Genomic DNA, 19,391 nt, shown 5'->3' on the forward strand with positions numbered 1-19,391 from the left:
AAGTCTGCCAAGTGTTGAAACTTGAGTCGAGGAAAAAATTAGATAAAGTGAACAACTTAGCCGATAGTGAGCAGCTAGGCCTCGATGGTGACGAGAACAGTGACACCGTGCCCAGGGGGTCACCGTCATTCACATTCACAATCCTTTCATTAATACGAAACTTTACTACAATCGACATGATTCTGAATGATTTATAATAAACAAGTTGAGAGGAAAATGAAGGATTTTGCTGTCAAGCATAATTATTGACGGTGTTTGTGTGTGTGTATTCACCTAGTTGTGCTTGCGGGTGTTGAGCTCTTCTCTTTCGGCCCGCCTCTCAGTTGTCAATCAATCAAGTGTTACTAATTTCTTTTTTTTTCCACACACACACACACACACACACACACACACACACACACACACACACACACACACACACACACATACACACACACACACACACACACACACACACACACACACACACACACACACACACACACACACACATACACACACACACACACACACACACACACACACACACACACACACACACACCTCACCGTTCAAAAGCGTGATAATATCTGCTGGGATTGTGACTATAGTTTGTAGTTGTAATACATAATATTACTGGAGACTTGTCAACATTTCACTGAAAGACTTTTATATTACTCACACTAACATTTCTCACACTAATATTACTCACACTAACATTACTCACACTAACATTACTCACACTAATATTACACTGACATTACTCACACTGACAGTAATGCTTCAGTAAAATATACATATTAAATTTCGTAGCAGCACTTGAAGGTCCAGCTGTTTTCACTGGTGGTTGTAAGTGTTCATAGCTTGTACAGTCTCATGCTGCCATCCTTCCCCTGCCCTCTCTCCCGCCCTCTCTCTCTCTCTCTCCCGCCCTCTCTCTCTCTCTCTCCCGCCCTCTCTCTCCTGCCCTCTCTCCTGCTCTCTCTCTCGGGCTCTCCCCTGGCCTTGCTCCCATAACTCGTCATATTCTTTCAATAATCTCGTCAATCATCCTCGGCCTCACTCCCTCTCCGCCCTCCCCTCTCCTTCCCCTCTCTCTCCCACAACCCTATGCTGGACAGTTCACAAAAATAACGAAATTATGATAATTAAAACATAAATAGACAAAAGGCCGTGTCTGTTATTGTCCTGTGGCGCCCTTCTAGCACTAAGACCCTCTGGGGGTCAGCTTCCTCACTGTGGCCAGCTCCCCCCACTGTGGCCAGCTCCCCCCACTGTGGCCAGCTCCCCCCACTGTGGCCAGCTCCCCCTACTGTGGCCAGCTCCCCCCACTGTGGCCAACTCCCCCCACTGTGGCCAGCTCCCCCCACTGTGGCCAGCTCCCCCCACTGTGGCCAACTCCCCCCACTGTGGCCAGCTCCCCCCACTGTGGCCAGCTCCCCCCACTGTGGCCAGCTCCCCCCACTGTGACGCTCAGAGCCACCAGGTCCACCACTGTGACTCTCAGAGCCACCAGCTGGACAGTTTTATAATAAAGGGTAAAGGAGTCACACACCATACAGCGCCAGCTGGAGCAAGGTGAGGCAATTAACACCAGGAGCGTTAACAGCTTCGTCAGGTGGCTCTCCGCAGCTGGCGGGGGAGGGGGCCTCCCGTCCTCGCCCCTGGTACAGGTCACAGCTCCTGGGCTCCCGTTCTCACCCTCCACCTTCTTTACTGCCTCTCAGCGGTATCTTGCAGGAGGTTTACGACGCTGGCTTAAGTGCTACTTAAGTGTCATCCAGATCTTCGTGCTGGTGCTGTTGCTGTTGCTGTTGCTGCTGCTGCTGTTGGTGTTGTTGCTGCTGCTGCTGCTGGCGCTGCTGTTGGTGGTGTTGTTACTGATGGTTCAGCTGCTACTCGTCCTGCTGGCCGAGCTGGTGACGTGTCTCCACTCTCATTTACATACTATTTAACAATGAATATTTTACATTGTGTAGTCCGCCCAAAGGTATATCTGGCACCAGCGTCTCCCGAGGCATATCTGGCACGAGCCTGTCACTAGTACCAGGGTGCCCCCACCAGTGCCAGGGTGCCCCCACCAGTGCCAGGGTGCCCCCACCAGTGCCAGGGTGCGCCCACCAGTGCCAGGGTCACCTGGGTCGTCCAGCAGCCTGTCACTTCGTGTGACAGACCTGCCACAAAGGCATCACCGGCGGCCGTCACTCGCCTAGCGGTCTGTCACTGTTATTGACGCCGGCGTGAGACCCGTCACCTGATAACACACCAGGCGCTATAACCACCACAACCACAACCACCAAGGGGTTGTGGTCCACACATCCGGCTGTTGACACCAAGGCGTGGTGGATGTAACCTCCCAGACATCTAAGCTTTCTAAACTCCTACATGAATAATAATAGATAAATAGACAGAAAGGTGTCCAGGTATAGGCAGTCACCAGTGTCTGGTACGGACAGTTTCCAGCGTCTACACAGCTGTCTATCTGTGTCTATCGAGTCCCCCATAATAGAACTGTCTGAAGACAACAACAAACCTGGTCAATACTCCTGACAGCGAACTGGCCCTCGATACGTTGTTTCGATTAAAACCCTGTCCACAGACCGTTGTGTTCCGTGACACATCCCTGGGGGCGCTGTGTGAGGCACAGAACACTCGGTGTTCATGGATCACAGTTTTCGTACCAACAAGTTGCATAGTAAAAACTGACAATAACATATAAAGTACAGGTGTGACACATGAAATTTGTTGACCAATCCACACACTAGAAAATGAAGGGACAATGACGTTTCGGTCCAGGACGGACCGAAACGTCGTCGTCCCTTCATTTTCTAGTGTGTGGATTGGTCAACATACTTCAGCCACGTTAATGTGACTCATCGCCTGCACATGAAATTTGTATTTGCCATAATAATGAGACTAGGCTTACTTTTGTTGGGGTGACGCCACCGCTGTTTAACCGCCTATCTTAATACTTTATGGCCAAAACTAACAACAGATATTTAGTACAGACGGATACTCAGCACTTCCTGTTATTGATGATAAGGTCGCTAGGGCTGCAACACTGTTGGACGATCTATAATAAATCTTTGTAGTGCCGTGTTTGCTAAACCTTTCAGGAAGTTCTTTTTGTTTACACTTTCTGTCTGGAGCTGCTGGCCTCCTTCCTCGCGGCGTCCCGAAATTTCGGTTCTAATTTTGTATTTATATTGACAATTGGGAGGTAAACTTTAGATTTATTGATAATTATATTAGATCCAGTCATAAAGAATATTTTTTTTATTGATTCTAATGTCTAGACTGGTCGTGTACTTGTGTTATTAAATGTTTGTTGTGACGTGACATTACAGATAACGTTCTCTATAATTCTTTTATGACTAATGAAAGTAAATAACAACATCTTATGACCATGTTAATATATTAGTGTTATGTGTAGGAATTCCTCCACTATGGACCTCAGTCACCAGAGCAACACCTGCTTAACATCACTATATGTATACATCCACACACATAGCTATACATATCTGCATGCATGTATACATACATACATACTACCAATCACTTAAACATTTAACTAAAAAAACAAAAAACAGGGAAATGGTGAGAATAATATGTAGTCTGGTCGTGTTGGGCGTCGACCCAACTTTTGTCGTTACCATTCATAAACCAGGCGGTGATGGGGCCTCTCTCCGGGATATATTAAACATTTGTTTTCCCTTAACGATCAAACCGGCGTATTCCGAACAGTTCCCGTACAATTCCTCATAGTTCGAAACATCTGCCAATTCGAATAAGCGAGTGCAGCGGGTGTTGTAATGATGGGAGGGGGGGGGGGTTACAACCGGTTGTCCTGTTGTAGAGGGTATTGGAGTATGGTACTTATTCACAGTATACAGAAGGTTCATTATATTTGGCCTTCTCCATAGCGGCTCTTTACACTATTATATAATATATTGATGTATTTTATTTAGAATTTAGAATTTGTAGAATTAGGAGGTTATATTTGTGAAAATGTAACACATTTTAGCTGTCTACACACTTCCTGTCTAACCTTGAACCTGTTTACCACCACCACACACTACCACCCCCACACACACTTCAAGAACAACAACAGCCTAATATAACTGACATTTCAGATCGTGGGTGTGTGAAGGCGCAGGCAGGCCGGCCCAGGAGCCTCACCTGACCTCTCAAGGTAAGTGTGAGTACCTCACACTCCCTCACACACACTTGTGTGAGCCCCTCACACTCCCTCACACACACTTGTGTGAGTACCTCACACTCCCCTCACACACTTGTGTGAGTCCCTCACACTCCCTCATATTTGAACCAATCGCCAGAACTTGACGATATTCGTCATACTCACGAGCAGCACTAAATTTCCAACGCGTCTGATGCTGGCTGGCTGGTGTTGCTTCTACCGCTGGAGGGAGTGTGGTAGAGTGGTAGAGTAGCGAGGAGTAGAGCGGCCTCACAGGTGGCCTTCTACCCCCCCCCCCCCCCCACTGTCTACTTATAACGGCTACATAATATCAAGCTCATTAATGAGGAAGGTAGGAACAAGGGATGAGGGAGGTAGAGACGCATGTGGACGTGGGGGAGAAACGACCCCATTCCCACTGTCAGAAAAAATTTAACTCAAGGAGTGTGGCAGTGCCTCCTGCTGGAGCATGAACCACCCCATTCACCACCAGACCAGCAGCGACCCGTCACACAAACGACCTAATTCTCATCAAGACAAACAACACAAGTGTCCAGGAGATAGGTGGAGTACGGGAGGCTTGGTCAGCACGGGTGCCGTCACGCCCCCCGGGGCACACGCACGCAGCAGCAGCAGCACGGAGCGCACGCAGAAGCAGCAGCACGGAGCGCACGCAGGAGCAGCAGCACGGAGCGTACGCAGGAGCAGCAGCACGAAGCGTACGCAGGAGCCGATGACCATCCTCTTGTGTTAACATATGCACGTGTTTACACCATCAAGCAAATGTCCTAAAGTATGTAAATAGCTGCACACCAGGAGGGTCCACACAGTACACCAGGGACCAGGAGGGTCCACACAGTACACCAGGGGCCAGGAGGGTCCACACAGTACACCAGGGGCCAGGAGGGTCCACACAGTACACCAGGGGCCAGGAGGGTCCACACAGTACACCAGGGACCAGGAGGGTCCACACAGTACACCAGGGACCAGGAGGGTCCACACAGTACACCAGGGGCCAGGAGGGTCCACACAGTACACCAGGGACCAGGAGGGTCCACACAGTACACCAGGGGCCAGGAGGGTCCACACAGTACACCAGGGGCCAGGAGGGTCCACACAGTACACCAGGGACCAGGAGGGTCCACACAGTACACCAGGGACCAGGAGGGTCCACACAGTACACCAGGGGCCAGGAGGGTCCACACAGTACACCAGGGACCAGGAGGGTCCACACAGTACACCAGGGGCCAGGAGGGTCCACACAGTACACCAGGGGCCAGGAGGGTCCACATAGTACACCAGGGACCAGGAGGGTCCACACAGTACACCAGGGACCAGGAGGGTCCACACAGTACACCAGGGACCAGGAGGGTCCACACAGTACACCAGGGACCAGGAGGGTCCACACAGTACACCAGGGGCCAAGAGGGTTCACACAGTACACCAGGGGCCAAGAGGGTCCACACAGTACACCAGGGGCCAGGAGGGTCCACACAGTACACCAGGGACCAGGAGGGTCCACACAGTACACCAGGGGCCAGGAGGGTCCACACAGTACACCAGGGGCCAGGAGGGTCCACACAGTACACCAGGGGCCAGGAGGGTCCACACAGTACACCAGGGGCCAGGAGGGTCCACACAGTACACCAGGGGCCAGGAGGGTCCACACAGTACACCAGGGGCCAGGACAAAAATCACCGTTTCCCTTCCCAACCCATCCCCCTTTCCACAACCCCCTTCCCCAAAACTTCACCCCTTACCCTAATACACCTTTTTACCTCAATTAATCTCCATCTCCCCCGCCCTACCCCCCCCCCCCACCACACACACACACGGCGTAAGCTTGGTATTACAGCTGATAATATTGAGGCGATATATTATCCCTATTAGACGCCGGGAGAGACTACTATATCTAAGATAAATCTCGAAATTGAATGAAATAGATAATAAATCCGCGGCTATATTTAACCCCCAGCAACGTGCAGTGGATGGGCTCACGCAACATGCAACGTGGATATCTCAGGCGTTTGTTTCCAGGCTGACCTGGCTGTTGCATGTGCAGGCGGCATGACCTGGTGCCCTCTAGCTCACCAGGTCATTGCTTGATGTGGTGCTGGCGGGGGGGTGGGGGGGTTGCATGTGTCCGTATGTTAGAGTGGGTTGAGGTGCTAACAACCCCCTCCTCCCCCTCCATATCATCCCAACCCCACTCCTCAATCCACCCCCATGAACCTTCAAACCCATTTTCGCTACCCAGCTCCTCCTTGTCAACAAAGTGCTCTTCCTCCTCACTATGCAATAACCCCCATTCCCCCCCCCCCACCCCCCATAACACTACGCCAGGGGGATGGGGCTCATCCGCCAGGATAAGCGAGGATGGATAGAGGAACGGGAGCTCCAAAGTAGTGTCCTCAAAACAGATTACAAAGAGAGCCAGCGGACGTGAGGAAACGTTACACGAAGAAACCTCAGATGTAATAGCACTCACAGAAACGAAACTGTCATGAGTCAAAAGGAGTGCAGCGATGCCTCAGGAGAGCAAATATTGATGCAAATATTATGAGGATTAAGACGCAGGAAGGCAGCAAGAGGCAACAAGATGACCGGGATAAACCCCATGGTCCAACAACTGACTCCCTGAGTTTAACTCAGACGTGGAGTACTGACACTTGGAGAAGAAGGCAGGACGCCGCACACAAGGTACCAATGGGAGATGAAATCCTTCAGGAATCAGGTAGAGATGAAGATGTGACGATGGTGTCACAGCATCCCTGTCTCCTGAAGTCCACGTCAAGAGGATACCATCAGCGGCATATGACAGGTTGGCCATCTTAACTGCTTTTAGAAATTTGTGTAAGGAATCTGTCAGAACCTTAAATAACACATACACCAGACCAATCCTGAAGTATGCAGCACCGGCGTGGAATCTATATTCAGTCAAGTAGACAAAGTTAGAAAAAGTTGAGAGATATTCCACCAGAATAATCCCACAGCTGAGAGGGAGGATTTACGAGGAAACGCTACAAGAATTAAACCTCAAGAAGACCTGAGTAAGAAGACATGATTACTGCATACAAAATTCTCAGGGGAATTGATAGGGTAGATAAAGGTATATTATTTAACACAGGCGGTACACGAACAATGGGACACGGGTGGAAACCTTGTACCCAGCCACAGTAATTAGACAGAAATTTTTCCTTGTCAGAGTAGTTAACAAATTAAATGCACTTGGTAGAGTTGGTGGAGGAAGACGCCATACACAGGGTCAAATGAATATATGACAGAGCCCAATAGGCTTAGGAACTTTCAAACTAGTCGATTGATGGTTGAGAAGTGGGACCAAAGAGACGAAGCTCAACCTGCAAGTACAACAATGCAAGTACACATACCCGCTGCCCCACTACACCACACCAACACGCTGAACACCTCACCAACACGCTGAACACCACACCGACACGCTGAACACCACACCATAAAGAAGGCCGCGGGTCGGGGGGGGGGAAGGAAGCCTCCAGTATTGGCAGCACTTGAAGACGGTGCCGCTGGGCCGCCATCTTGGTGCACCGTCTTGTGTAAAGTGTTCTGCAGGAGACCAGAGTAACGGTGTTTGTGAAGATCTCGGACTGGTACCCTGCACCCGAACGTGACTGTGGGTTGTGGTGGTGGGGGCTGTGGTGGTGGTGTGGGCTGTGGTGGTGGTGTGGGCTGTGGTGGTGGTGTGGGTTTTTATGGTGTGGGCTGTGGTGGTATTTGTCTCTGAACAAATACCATCATCAATATGAGTCCCTCATATTCCCCTGCCAGTGTGTTGCTGGAGACCCCTGCCAGTGTATTGCTGTAGAGTAGAGGTGGTGTTGGGACACCGTGACGACACTGTAGAGGACTGGACATGATGTACTGAGAAAGGTCAACCCGCCGGCGTGAGGACCACAGAAGACAGACTCAGGGAGGGAACCTTGTGTGGTGTGTGATAGAAGAGAGAAGTGGACTCGCTGAGACAGAAGATCACAGAAGTGTTGTATAGTATCCTGTGTGAGAGTGACACTTGCGGTGTTGTGTGTTGTACATATATGTATATATATAGTTAAGAAGTACACGTAGTGATGGTTCGGTATAGTGTTGTTTACCGCCTGTCCCGTGCGACTGACAATTACTGCCAGTTACTGATAACTATGACTCTGGGTTGGGTCAAGTAAGAACAAGCTTTAAGGATCCCATAGAAAGTTAGCCTCGAACCGGATTATTTGTATTACTAAGTGAGGTCGTAACACTCACTACAAGACCGCAGTTCCACAGCTCCTCACCACCTCGGACATCTTCATCACTCGACAGATCCTCAGTACGAGTCTCTACTTGAGCCTACAAGTTTCCCCATTACTCTGAGGTCTTCCTAAAGCTCTACAAGGCGCTTCATAAACAGTTTAAGTCCTTCGGTAATTTTACAAGACCACTTTTCTGTGAATATATCATTTTTTTACTCAGAAAATTCTAACTTCTGGGTACTGATGCGGGTGAGAGGAGGCCTGGGGTGAATATATGTATGAGTTATTACCCCTCAACCCTCCTATGTCGTCCGCTCCGCGCACGCGCACGCACACACTCACTCATCCTGTGAGTGGACACACCGCCATAGCAGCATGTACAACACATTCTCCAATAGGAAGAAAACCCGCTGGGTTGTTCATCCTGTCACTTGTACCCAGCACAGCTGGGACTTGCTTAACTGACTCAAGTGAACAACTCTTCAAAGAAGATTAACCCTTAAAATCTTAAGTTATCTTGTGGTTGCAAAAGGGGGGAATCTTTTAAGAACAGTATCAATATTTGACAGTGTTTTCCTAACTCAAACAATGTGGGGTTTATTATTCTACACATATTTCTAATGTCTCTCAGGTGTTCACATTCTCTCAGGTGGTGGTCAAGGCGGTGTCCGTCACTCTCATCACAGATTCTGTAACTCCGCTGCTCAACTGTTGTTTCCATTCCGAATTTCCATCGATATTTGTATCCAAGACGGATTCTCGCTATTACTGATTCTCTCCCGCTGCCACCTCCTCTTCGTCCATAATGATTGGGATTGGCAGCTGCAACCATGTTGTACCATCGTACAGATTCGCTGATTTGTGCTTCTATCCTCCTTTCCCCAGTTACCTTGTCACGGTGATGTTGCCTGACAATACCTCTTAATTTGTAGCAGTCTTGGATATGAAGTATTCAATATAGTATGCTGCTATAGAGCAGCCAGCACATCTGCTAGTTCATTCTCACATATTCCAACATGGGAGGGGATCCACAGACACTTGATGACTCTTCCCTGGTTGGTTAGTACTCACAGCTCTCTTGATTTCAGCGATTATCGCAAGATTTTCTGTCCGATTTTTATTTATGCTTTGTAGTGCTGCTTTTGAATCAGTGTAGATCACTGCGCCATTAGTGTTTCGCTCAAGGAATTATGGCAGTTTGCTCTGCTTGCGTTGAGGAGGCCTAGTTCTCAATACGTGCTTTCTCTTCATTTCTGCGTTGAAAGGCATTATTCCTAATTACCATGTATGCTGCACCAGCCCTGCCATTGACAGGGTTAGATGACCCAATAGTGTAGATTTGATCTAGTTCATCTCCGGCTTCTTTATAAATTTCCTCAAGATACTTGTGCCTCATTTCTTGAGGTATCATGTTGGATTTTTTTGTTGCCATTTCATTGATGATAATTCTGTATGAGTCATCCACCCAGGGAGGTAACCTCTCTACAGGCAGGAGCTCGCGGGCTTGCTCACGCAGGTGAAGTTCTTCAAAGTACCAGAATGATCTGTGATGCCATTTTTTGCTTCTCCTGTTTCCCCCTGTAAGTAACACAGAACTCAGTGTTTTCTGCCATTACATTCCCAACCTTCGTGTGTAGTGTCACGATGACAAGGAGACGTGATCTGTAAAGCGGACACCATCAACTGTTGTTTGCTCTCGGCTGCTGTTTGCTCCCAGCTGCTCCCCTCGTCTGCACTCACATTGACCCCCTCTTCTGACCCAACCAATCTCCCCCCAGCCCTGCCCCAGCGCCCACTAGCCTCTATTACCCCAGAAGCTTGGAACTGCAAGTCAGCGGGAATACCTGCCGTGAGCCGCGCCAGTCTGCCTGGGGGGCCGCCACCAACCAGGTCCGTCTGGGGGGCCGCCACCAGCCAGGGCCACCTGGGGGGCCGCCACCAGCCAGGGGCCGCCACCAGCCAGGGCCGTCTGGGGGGCCGCCACCAGCCAGGGCCGTCTGGGGGGCCGCCACCAGCCAGGACCGCCTGGGGGGCCGCCACCAGCCAGGGCCACCTGGGGGGCCGCCACCAGCCAGGGCCACCTGGGGGGCCGCCACCAGCCAGGGCCACCTGGGAGGCCGCCACCAGCCAGGGCCGCCTGGGGGGCCGCCACCAGCCAGGGCCACCTGGGGGGCCGCCACCAGCCAGGGCCACCTGGGGGGCCGCCACCAGCCAGGGCCACCTGGGGGGCCGCCACCAGCCAGAGCCACCTGGGGGGCCGCCAGCAGCCAGAGCCGCCTGGGGGGCCGCCACCAGCCAGGGCCGTCTGGGGGGCCGCCAGCAGCCAGGGCCACCTGGGGGGCCGCCACCAGCCAGGGCCACCTGGGGGGCCGCCACCAGCCAGAGCCACCTGGGGGGCCGCCACCAGCCAGGGCCGTCTGGGGGGCCGCCAGCAGCCAGGGCCACCTGGGGGGCCGCCACCAGCCAGGGCCACCTGGGGGGCCGCCACCAGCCAGAGCCGCCTGGGGGGCCGCCAGCAGCCAGGGCCACCTGGGGGGCCGCCACCAGCCAGGGCCGTCTGGGGGGCCGCCACCAGCCAGGGCCACCTGGGGGGCCGCCACCAGCCAGGGCCACCTGGGGGGCCGCCACCAGCCAGAGCCGCCTGGGGGGCCGCCAGCAGCCAGAGCCGCCTGGGGGGCCGCCACCAGCCAGGGCCGTCTGGGGGGCCGCCAGCAGCCAGGGCCACCTGGGGGGCCGCCAGCAGCCAGGGCCACCTGGGGGGCCGCCACCAGCCAGAGCCGCCTGGGGGGCCGCCACCAGCCAGGGCCGTCTGGGGGGCCGCCACCAGCCAGGGCCGTCTGGGGGGCCGCCACCAGCCAGGGCCACCTGGGGGGCCGCCACCAGCCAGAGCCGCCTGGGGGGCCGCCAGCAGCCAGAGCCGCCTGGGGGGCCGCCACCAGCCAGGGCCGTCTGGGGGGCCGCCACCAGCCAGGGCCGTCTGGGGGCCGCCACCAGCCAGGACCGCCACCAGCCAGGGCCGCCACCAGCCAGGGGCCGCCACCAGCCAGGACCGCCCACTGCAACAATTGATAACGGCGGCCCGGGCCAACTGAGACGCGGTGGAGCGCGATTTACCAACAATACACTTTATATAAAACCAGGAGTCCCAGCGCTCTAATTCACCAGCCTGCCTCCTGGGTCAGCGTGTCCACTACTGACACACACAGGTGGTGTTGACACACGGGGTTACCCACGGCCAGGCGGCACACCCCTGACTCACCTCCCGGCCAGGGGACACACCCCTGACTCACCTCCCGGCCAGGCGGCACACCTCTGACTCACCTCCCGGCCAGGGGACACACCCCTGACTCACTTCCCGGCCAGGCGGCACACCCCTGACTCACTTCCCGGCCAGGTGGCACACCTCTGACTCACCTCCCGGCCAGGGGACACACCCCTGACTCACTTCCCGGCCAGGCGGCACACCCCTGACTCACCTCCCGGCCAGGCGGCACACCCCTGACTCACTTCCCGGCCAGGCGGCACACCTCTGACTCACCTCCCGGCCAGGGGACACACCCCTGACTCACCTCCCGGCCAGGCGGCACACCTCTGACTCACCTCCCGGCCAGGGGACACACCCCTGACTCACTTCCCGGCCAGGCGGCACACCCCTGACTCACAACTAGTGCCAGACGCGTTCCCTCCCCGGCTAGACGTCTGGCACGGACCGCTCAACAAAAGTCACGCCAAAACCCAGGTAGCAGCCAGTTTAGGAGCTTTTGACGCTGTGATCGTTGAGAGCGGCTGGGTTGCTCGCTGCAGGGGAGGTCGTCGCTTTCCTGACGCCCCCGCCAGCTGCCTGTAGTCACCCAGTCACACTTCACACCAGCCTGCACAAGAATGGTCCTCCATAAGTCCAAGTGAAGGAGGAAAACTGGAGCCAGGGCCAGGCCGGGCATGTCACCCGCCAGCGTGTTCTCTGCAGTCTCCCTCGTCAACTAAAACATTTGGCCGGGTGGACGATGCTTCGTTCATATCTCACAAGCTTCACATTACTCGATGCTCGCACAGTTTTCCTTTCCAGGAAATGTGTCCGATTTTCATCTTATAGAATATTCTGTCGGCCCTATTGTCATGCCTACCACCACCCTAGAGCTGTCGTCGTTGAGATCTCTTCACTGGGAGAACACAGCTTCAGTTCCGACACCCGACTCTTGGCGTCTTGAGAACCTGTTATCCTGTGAGGTTCTAGATTTAGACACGACTCGCTGTACTCAATCACTAGTCACTTTGGCCTCACAGGACCCTTATTAACGGTCGTCACAGGACGAGGTGTAGGGAGGGGGGGGTTGGCATTACATTCAGCTGATGACCTGCTCTCAGGTCCAACACATACACTGAAGGCCAGACCCGTTGACCAAATACTTTTTTCCAGTTGGGTGAACTCCCAAACTCTTCTATCCCTGCTTAATTTTACTCAAGTACAGTATTGTGTTTTGATATCTTATTAAACAGTGTTGGTAGTTCGTGTCAACACGTGACCCCGAGAGTGACACGAGTATATCAACACATCGTACCATTTGGTTGGAAAGACAACGAGGTGAACAGCACCCAACTATATCTTCAGTGAAAAAATGTATATTAATATATATTGGGAACAGGATTTCTCTAATTCACAAGTCATTAAACACATCAGCATTGTGACTATTTATAATTTTATTTTGGATATCTTCCATTCTTCGTAAATATCTTCTACAATCTTGAGGGTGAAGGAACACCCTCACATCTTCAGGAGTACACAGTTGAAGTGACACAACGATACAGAGCTTACAAGGTGGTGGTGGTTGTTGTTTTCGATTCAGCTACTCAAAAGAAAAAGTTGCAATTAGCACTGGCTATGGTGAGCCCGTAGTGGAGGCTCTTTGGCGCCATTATGTGTCAATAGCTGATATTGGAGATCTGAGGATGTGATCCGTGGACGCGCCAATCCAAGCCAAGAGCAGGACTGCAGATGATGAAAGATTAAGCCACCCTAAAGGTGGCACCGGCATGAATAGGCAGTAAGTGGAGGCTCCTTCGAGCCATTACCAGTACCAATAGATGATACTGGAGATCTGGGGATGGATGGGGGTCTTCATAGTGGGCTCACAAGTTGTTTAAGATTCGCTACTGGGAACAAAAAAATCAAAGTCGCACGGGCTATGGTGAGCCCGTAGTGGACTTACCTGGCACAGGAGCGGGGCTGTAACTGGCTCACAAGGAGAAATCTAGACATTTAAAAGTGTGGGTACATCTCCCTCAACGATTCATCTAACCCCCTTAATGGTAGGGAGCGGCGAAGGGTAGAGTGAGGTGATTGTTGCCAGACTCCGGCGTCTAGCTGTCCGCCAGGTCTTCCATCTTCCTTCTGGATCAATGGAGGATTCCGGGAGTGTTCGGACGTCATCAGTTGTGAGTCGCGTGTATACCGTTTTTCATTCATAAACAGGGGGTTTGGCGGGTGCATGGAATGGATTTGGTCTTTGTGTTTGAGGAACCATTCGTCCATTTTAAAGTCTTGTTTATTCAAAAAATTCTCAAATATCAATTAGTATTATATATTAGCATATAGTGAATATTAACGCGTAGGTTAGGTGTTTAGGTTCTGCTGGCAATTTTTATTTTTATTATGCGAGTGAAACATTTGCAGAGTTGCGATTCGAACGGAGGCCATCAGTGAAGAAATGTTCGAACGTCAACAGTTGAGTGTAGTGACACAAGCGTTTTTTTATTCATAGACAGGGGGGGGTGGCCACAAGAAAACCCTTTTTCCAGTTCCGAAGTATTCATGTGTGGGGCGTAAGGGTGCGAGATATGTTTAGCGAGGGACCTGTTGTAGGTCGTGTGCCGGCAAACTACTTCTTGCCATCAAAGAGGTCTTTCCGTCCCATTAGCCATATTGTTGCAAGACTGGAGCCATGCAACAAGTGGCACTTTAGGATAAGAGACTTATTTTCCTTGGCAGCTTTAACGACCAGTTGAGAGCGAGAGACGTGGCGGCTGCTCCCCAAGTGTAGGATAACTGAGGAGCAACATGGCACCAAGAAGCACTTGTACAACGTGCTCGACATCATGAAGTATAATCATTTATTTTTTGTACCGATGTCCACCTGGAGGACACATCTCCCCCGGTGACTGCCTCAGGCTTCCCTACGAGGCCCGTCAGTGACAGTCGAGCCACAGCAACATTGCGCCACTGAGGACAAGGTCGGCACGACCCCTCATCGCGTGATGGTGTTTAAGAACCCAGTGATTGATATTAAAACTTTGCTTTACTTGTGTTCCCGTGGCATGGAGCAGCCCTCAAGCCTGGTGGTAAATATCTACCAATATGTATATGTAATATGCATATTAAAGAACGTAAAGCTATTCGTCTACGTTAATGATCGTTACTGTCGCTCAACGCCTCGCGGATAACTAGTTGCAGTTCGCAACAGCAAAATGTCAACGCTGCAACCCGTCCTCAGACCAAGTCCATTCCATCCAGCGGTCGACCCCACAGACGCATTCATAAATTTTTACATGTGGTTAACTCAAAACAGGAATTTTCTCATATATAAATTAATATTCTAATAGCATATTGTGCATAGGCATATGCATAGCATATGTCAAAGGTTAGGTTAGGTGTTTAGGTTCTGTTGGCGATTATTTGTTTTTGTAGTACGTGGGTGAAGCATTTACAGCGTTGTGGTTCGAACAAAAGTCGTCTTTTGAAACACTTGCTCACAACTGATGACGTGTTCGAACGTCATCAGTTGTGAGTCGTGTGTAAAACGTTGTTCATTCATAAACAGCTGGAGGTTTTTGGTGGGTACATGGAATGGATCCAATAGTTGGGCCAGGCCACCACTACTGTATGTGGGGCCAGGCCACCACTACTGTATGTGGGGCCAGGCCACCACTACTGTATGTGGGGCCAGGCCACCACTACTGTATGTGGGGCCAGGCCACCACTACTGTATGTGGGGCCAGGCCACCACTACTGTATGTGGGGCCAGGCCACCACTACTGTATGTGGGGCCAGGCCACCACTACTGTATGTGGGGCCAGGCCACCACTACTTGGCTTAGCTGCCTCCATGAATAATTAATCGGGTGCCGCGAGACTATGAGCGGGGCGGCACACCTGGCCTGGTGGCCCAGCCTCACACCTGAGCTGGCTGGTGGCCCAGCCTCACACCTGAGCTGGCTGGTGGCCCAGCCTCACACCTGAGCTGGCTGGTGGCCCAGCCTCACACCTGAGCTGGCTGGTGGCCCAGCCTCACACCTGAGCTGGCTGGTGGCCCAGCCTCACACCTGAGCTGGCTGGTGGCCCAGCCTCACACCTGAGCTGGCTGGTGGCCCAGCCTCACACCTGAGCTGGCTGGTGGCCCAGCCTCACACCTGAGCTGGCTGGTGGCCCAGCCTCACACCTGAGCTGGCTGGTGGCCCAGCCTCACACCTGAGCTGGCTGGTGGCCCAGCCTCACACCTGAGCTGGCTGGTGGCCCAGCCTCACATCTGAGCTGGCTGGTGGCCCAGCCTCACACCTGAGCTGGCTGGTGGCCCAGCCTCACACCTGAGCTGGCTGGTGGCCCAGCCTCACACCTGAGCTGGCTGGTGGCCCAGCCTCACACCTGAGCTGGCTGGTGGCCCAGCCTCACACCTGAGCTGGCTGGTGGCCCAGCCTCACACCTGAGCTGGCTGGTGGCCCAGCCTCACACCTGAGCTGGCTGGTGGCCCAGCCTCACACCTGAGCTGGCTGGTGGCCCAGCCTCACACCTGAGCTGGCTGGTGGCCCAGCCTCACACCTGAGCTGGCTGGTGGCCCAGCCTCACACCTGAGCTGGCTGGTGGCCCAGCCTCACACCTATATATACAATATTGTGGTGATTTCCAGAAGTTGTTGTGTAGTGATAGAGACCAAGCTTAATAGTGCTGGGGTAATATTTAGACCACCTGCACCCTCACCACACACACCCTCACCACACACACACCCTCACCACACACACACCCTCACCACACACACACCCTCACCACACACACACCCTCACCACACACACACCCTCACCACACATACACCCTCACCACACACACACCCTCATCACACACACAAACACACACACACACACACACACACACACACACACACACACACACACACACACACACACACACACACACACACACACACACATGCATTAGGAAGTGATGTGGTGGAGGCTGACTCCATTCACAGTTTCAAATGTAGATATGATAGAGCCCAATAGGCTCAGGAATCTGTACACCAGTTGATTGACGGTTGAGAGGCGGGACCAAAGAGCCAGAGCTCAACCCCCGCAAGCACAATTAGGTGAGTACAATTAGGTGAGTACACACACACACACACACACGCACGAGCACTCTAAGTGAGTGTATCAGGATATCACACGCTAATTACTCCATTTCATTACCAAGTTTACAAATTTCTCAGGTCAGCCCTTCATCTTCAGGCTGGTGAGTAAAGCTAATTTAAAGTTGCTAATTGTGCCCCAGATGTGTGTCTCAGGCGGTAATGGTGCAGTGAGTCAAGACTCAAGAGCCTGAGGAAATTAGGTGAGTGAAGCGGTGGTGCTGACGTCAGAGGAGTGAGTCCGGTGCTTGTGCTGACGTCAGACGTACAGGCACTTTCTGGGGTTGGGTTTTAGCTCTCGGACCACGTCTTTCAACTCGAAGTCGACCGCTGTTTATATTCCTGAAACATTTGGGTCCTGCCGTGTCTATATTTGAATCCGTTTATAGAAGTCCGCTTCCAAGATTTTTCTGTCTAGTGACTTGGTTGAATTTTATTAGTCTTCCCACGTAACTCATACCTCTCACTTCTGGGACTTGTCTGGTGGTAAACCCCCTAAACTTACCGTAAACAAATATGCTGGAGTAGTATATCCCCAAACTGTTCTCCCATATCCGGTTTCCAAAGTCCCGAATGATTCGTTCTCGGGTGTCTGAAGACAGTTTATATGCTGACAAACACTGTATGTTCTGATGGCCTTACCTGCTTAACGTGCCACTCAAAATGTGTGGTGATACAAGTGTCTCAAGATTACCTTTTATGTCGTTTCCATGATGCTTTTTCCTGTAGTTGATGGTCTGTGTCCGGTCTCCAGGGACCAGCACTCACTTTGACTGGGCATGACATTTTCATTAATATGCATTTGTTGGAGTTGATGTCAAGCAGTCAACTGTTTCATCACACTTGTACCGTGCCCAGGTCTCCTTCTGGCAGCCTGCCCACAAGACGTCTGTCTCACAGGGAAATATAGAGGCTTTGTTATTGGTGAGAAAAGGCGTCACTGGGCTCCCAGACACACACACACACACACACACACACACACACACACACACACACACACACACACACACACACACACACTATCTACTTGATCATTGTCAAATGTGTATGCAAAGTCCAGAGACGCGAGTTCAATCCCATCGCAGTCGCAACATTTTCTCAAGGATTCTTTTTTTTTTCCTTCTAGGAAATTCTTCACACCAGTCGGGAAAAGGAGTCGTAGTAGTGATCCTTGTGGTGGTCCACTGTCACCCTCTGGCCACTCTGGTCGTGCACTCTGGTCGTTTCTTTTTCCTGTCTAGTGCAGGTACTCCTTCACCCACTGTACTAACTTGGTTTCTGGCGTGTCTCTCCAAGATGGTAATTAGTCTCACCTACATGTCCTACACGGGCCAAAGGGCATATCTGGTTATTCCGTACACGCACCAAGGGTGACTGTCTCCCTGGCTGGCAGGCAGGCTGGCTGGCTGTCTCCCTGGCAGGCTGGCTGGCTGTCTCCCTGGCAGGCTGGCTGGCTGTCTCCCTGGCAGGCTGGCTGGCTGTCTCCCTGGCAGGCTGGCTGGCTGTCTCCCTGGCAGGCTGGCTGGCTGCCTGGCGGCGCCGCCTATAATATGATAACACACGGCGTGCTTTATTTAATTAATATTTTAATTAACGTTCACCGTTACTGGTGGTGTTTAACGTGTCTATGACGTGTGAACACTTCTCCAGGAGCCTCGTTTATTATTATACCTGTTTATTTATTTTTATTAATGATTACGTGGCAGTTAATGCTAATCTTGTGTTATGATAACGCAGCATATGATGTAGTGTGGGTCGGCTCAGCCAGTGTGTGTTGACGGTGTGGCTGGGCTCAGCCAGTGTGTGTTGACGGTGTGGCTGGGCTCAGCCAGTGTGTAGTGACGGTGTGGCTGGGCTCAGCCAGTGTGTGTTGACGGTGTGGCTGGGCTCAGCCAGTGTGTAGTGACGGTGTGGCTGGGCTCAGCCAGTGTGTGGTGACGGTGTGGCTGGGCTCAGCCAGTGTGTGTTGACGGTGTGGCTGGGCTCAGCCAGTGTGTAGTGACGGTGTGGCTGGGCTCAGCCAGTGTGTGGTGACGGTGTGGCTGGGCTCAGCACGTCGGGAACTAATAAATGGCGTGGTACAAAGTCTGGTGTTTCCCTGACTGTAGTGTGTGCAGATGTGTGTGTTCTGCGTGACCACTGTGCGACCGTCAGACTTGTCTCTTCTTACACGGGATCTGAGGCATTATATTTTGTGTCTGAAAAGCTTTCGAGTAATTGGTGTGGCTGGGCTCGAACGATTGTACTCGTTCGTGCACGCCTCTCACATCCCTCCCCCTCTCAAGTATGCTTTCAATAATGTTCCTGTTTGTCTGTTGGTAGCGATGTTTGTCCCTGTTGGGAGCAGTGCATCACAGGATGGTATAATAACGTGTTTGTTGAATGCAGACTGAGTTTAGTGTATTTGGATATAACATTTATTATGAGCGTGTATTTGACCGCATTTTGACCTGCCTTTTACGCCATATTAGCAGTAATAATGCTCGAACACTGATGGGTATAGCGGCGGCCTTGCTGAGTGTGTGGTCGGGGTTCAATCCCCGGTGGTCAAAGTTGTTGGTAG

General features: G+C 52.2%; 1 protein-coding gene across 1 annotated transcript in view; it reads left to right on the forward strand.

The window, feature by feature from the left end:
• LOC123756696 (solute carrier family 7 member 14) overlaps window positions 1-19,391 on the forward strand; it is a 115,493-nt gene that overhangs the window by 69,844 nt on the left and 26,258 nt on the right. The window contains exon 2 of the mRNA XM_045739940.2: window positions 4,113-4,171. The gene's annotated coding sequence lies outside the window, so the exon portion shown is untranslated. The remainder of the gene's footprint in view (window positions 1-4,112; window positions 4,172-19,391) is intronic.

The sequence above is a fragment of the Procambarus clarkii genome, chromosome 26 (genome assembly GCF_040958095.1).
Source record: "Procambarus clarkii isolate CNS0578487 chromosome 26, FALCON_Pclarkii_2.0, whole genome shotgun sequence".
In the NCBI taxonomy this organism is placed as follows: domain Eukaryota; kingdom Metazoa; phylum Arthropoda; class Malacostraca; order Decapoda; family Cambaridae; genus Procambarus; species Procambarus clarkii.